Raw genomic sequence first — 3,408 nt, forward strand, 5'->3', positions numbered from 1 at the left:
TGGTTTTAGGGCTTGTAAACAAAACACGTAGAGTTTAAAAAGTCCTTTGGAATTAGTTTGCCACTTGCTTAGAGCCATGACGTCCCCTTGTCTTGTATGGTCCCTCTGAAGACACTGGTGGCAGGCGGGAGGAGGTGGTCTTGTTGTAGAGGGAGTTGCTTGTCGTTAAGCTTATTCTGGCTTCCCATGCTTTAGGGCCTGCTCTTGAGCTGTTTTAAACAAAACACGTAGAGTTTAAAAAGTCCTTTGGAATTAGTTTGCCACTTGCTTAGAGCCATGACGTCCCCTTGTCTTGTATGGTCCCTCTGAAGACACTGGTGGCAGGCGGGAGGAGGTGGTCTTGTTGTAGAGGGAGTTGCTTGTCGTTAAGCTTATTCTGGCTTCCCATGCTTTAGGGCCTGCTCTTGAGCTGTTTACACAAAAAGGGTTGTTCTTCCCTTCTCAGGAGACCACGTATCGGTTGTTTTCAGGCAGGCTTGCTCCGAGAACCACAAGCAACACTGGGAGAGGAGTCATGTATGACTGTCCCTAGCTCTGTATCCCACCTGGACATGGAGACGTGAAGCTGTACACATCTCTTTTCTGTCCTTTCACTGTTAAACTATCCATGGGGGAAGGTGAAAAGATGGGAGCTTCAGCCATTCCTGTACCTTTGTGTCTTGAGTCTGGGGGGTGGTTTGCGTCTAACGTAATTATCAGTGAGGGCAGCAGTTTCACCTGGAGTCTCTGGTGTATTTACAGATTGTTATTATTTATTTGAAAATGTTTAAATTAGAAAACCTACAGGTCTTTGAACTGTGAGCTGTCCGGGTTAGTTTGTTGACTTTCTGGTTGGACTTGGCACGGGTCTGGGCCAGCCCAACGGGACGGGCTGCGGTGGAGGGCTGGGTGCGGGGTGGCTCCATGGGGACGGAGCCTGCCGCCCAGACGGTTTCCCAGAAATTCACTCTCTCAAGACAGGAGTTTTCTGGCTTCAGAACTCGTGTGCCTTACAGCTGCTCGATTGTTACTTGGAGAGTGGGGAGAAGACTCCAGATTGGTTAGGACTTTATGTGCTTGATAGAAGCAGACACTTTGAACACTTAAGGGTTTTTTGTATAAAGCGCAGCAGACAGTCTTTGTAGCCTATTTATGTGTAATAAGCTGGGTTTTGTTTTGCGCCTTGTTTTATTTTCTTTTTTCTGTGAAAGAAAAGAAAAAAAAAAAAGGAGAGAGAAATTAAAACCACAGCAGTATTTTCCCATGCGGCTGTAGTGGGTATCCTGCGATCTCACATGATCGGCTGTCCTTGTGGGGTGGAGTGTGGGAAGGTGTCAAAATATGTCTCTCAATTTTTTTTTTCTTAAAAGGGAAAGCCAGATGAGTGCCAAAAACCTTGTTCTCTTCTCTAGCCCTCCAGTAACAAACTACATGAATGTATGTTATTAAGATGGTAAGATTAAATTTCTAGCTGCTAACGTGCTATCACAACAGCAAAGGGGGGAAAAAAAATCTTGAAAAAATTATGAAAATTAGTCTGATGGTCTCCTTTTAATAATAAGATCACTCCCAACCCCAGCAGACAGTGTAGGCTGGAATTCCACAGGGCTTTTTTGTGGTCCTAATGATTTTAACAATACTTTGTGCTATGTAGCACCTTTCATTAGAGGATCACAAAGTGCTTTACAGTCACTAATTAATTAAGCCTCACAACACTCCTGTGAGATAGGTAAGTATTAGACATATATTAAGCTGAGACATGGAGAGTTAATGATTTTTTTGCTGCATTATTCTAGCAAAATGATTGATGCTTAAGCGCTGTATGTGCATTATATGTCTGTGTGTGGGTGTGTAATATATGAGTGTAAAAGTATTAATTTTAATTTTACTATCCCTTAACAAAGAGGTCCCACTTGAGAGCCTGTTGAATATAAATGCGTATTTTCATTTAACTTTTCGTTGCTGCAGCTTATGTACTGATAACATCACGATCTGCATAGACCCTTGACTCAGTTTGCTATTCGTCTGCTTGTGTATTTGCTTGTACCAAGATTAGTCAGTGGCAGCTCACAAATTTCAGACTTCTTTCTAAATGTATTATTCTGTCAAAAAGAGCATATGACTAAGATCTGACCTAAACCTCCAGTGCAGGCACAAGGCAGCAACCATACTGTTGGAATAGGCTTTGATGACAAGTCATCACGTTCAGTAAAAGTAATGAGCAACAATGACCCACTGCAGGAGCTGATGATCAGCAGGTAAATTAGCCATTATCTTCACCACACATAAGAAACTATTGATTATCAGGATTTTTCTTTTTACCTTTTTTAAAAAAGGTACAGTAGTCACTATGGCAATTCATTATCCTGAATTATAAACTGATTTTAGCAGAATTTTCCACTTTCTGCTTCCAAGGATAAACTGATCGATTGCTGAACAGAAAAGTCTGTTTCCTCGCAGACGCGTGAATTGTGTAGAGTAGCCTTGGCTGGTTTTGAGGAAAACTATATATAGCCATTAGCATTATGTCCACTTTAAAGTAGCTGAGCGTGATCATGTTGTGTAAAAAAAACCAAACCAAACCAACAAACAAAAAAACCCACCAAAAAAAAGCCCACAAAAAAACCCCAACCAACCCCACATGGTTTAAAGGTAATTTCGGTGTGATAAAAAAGAGATACTAAACCATGGATTACAGAGCCCAGAGATGAGTTCTGCAGCCTGGGCTGTATCCAGAGTTCCCTCAGCTTGAGAAGTCTCTTCATTCACATCAAGCTTAGAAATTCTTTTATTTTGGGGAGATCACCATTTCCAGTTGATGAAAAGGTAGTTCAGTCCTAATGGCTGTTCATCACTTGACCTCTCTGCTAACAGCCAACAAATGTGCTTATTATTGTGATGGTGTTTTTGAGATGTGGATAGTTGCCCACTTAAAGTAACACCACTAAATTCGTTTCAAGTGGGACAAGGACATCCAGCAGATGATAACTTTCAGTTGCTGATGTCAGAGCCTGGATTTGAGCCAGTTATTTGTACTCATTTATCCATCCCATTAGGTTCCATTATGATGCACAGTATCTGTTAATCTGTGAATTTTTAGGGAACTCCTATTTTTTACAACATTAATCTATCTCATTTTTAACACTTATCTTAAACTTGTTTTAAACTTGTTTTTTTGGTGAACATAACCTCTGAGAGAACTTTTGTCTGCGTGTGTTTGTGTGTGCGTGTGCAAGGGCGTGTCTAAGGAGAAGGCAGCTATGGGATTTCTCCTGCTTGATGGAGGTAGAGAACAGCAGCCATTATTTGTACAGTGCCCACTAATAGATGCATGTGAATGTACAATAGACATAATAATGTTTTTAAGTAAAAACCTTATTTTGAATGCATAATTTAGGAAGGAAAACCTTTTCTTGTTTTGTTTTGCAG

This window comes from Eurypyga helias, unplaced genomic scaffold (genome assembly GCF_000690775.1).
Source record: "Eurypyga helias isolate BGI_N326 unplaced genomic scaffold, ASM69077v1 scaffold30881, whole genome shotgun sequence".
In the NCBI taxonomy this organism is placed as follows: domain Eukaryota; kingdom Metazoa; phylum Chordata; class Aves; order Eurypygiformes; family Eurypygidae; genus Eurypyga; species Eurypyga helias.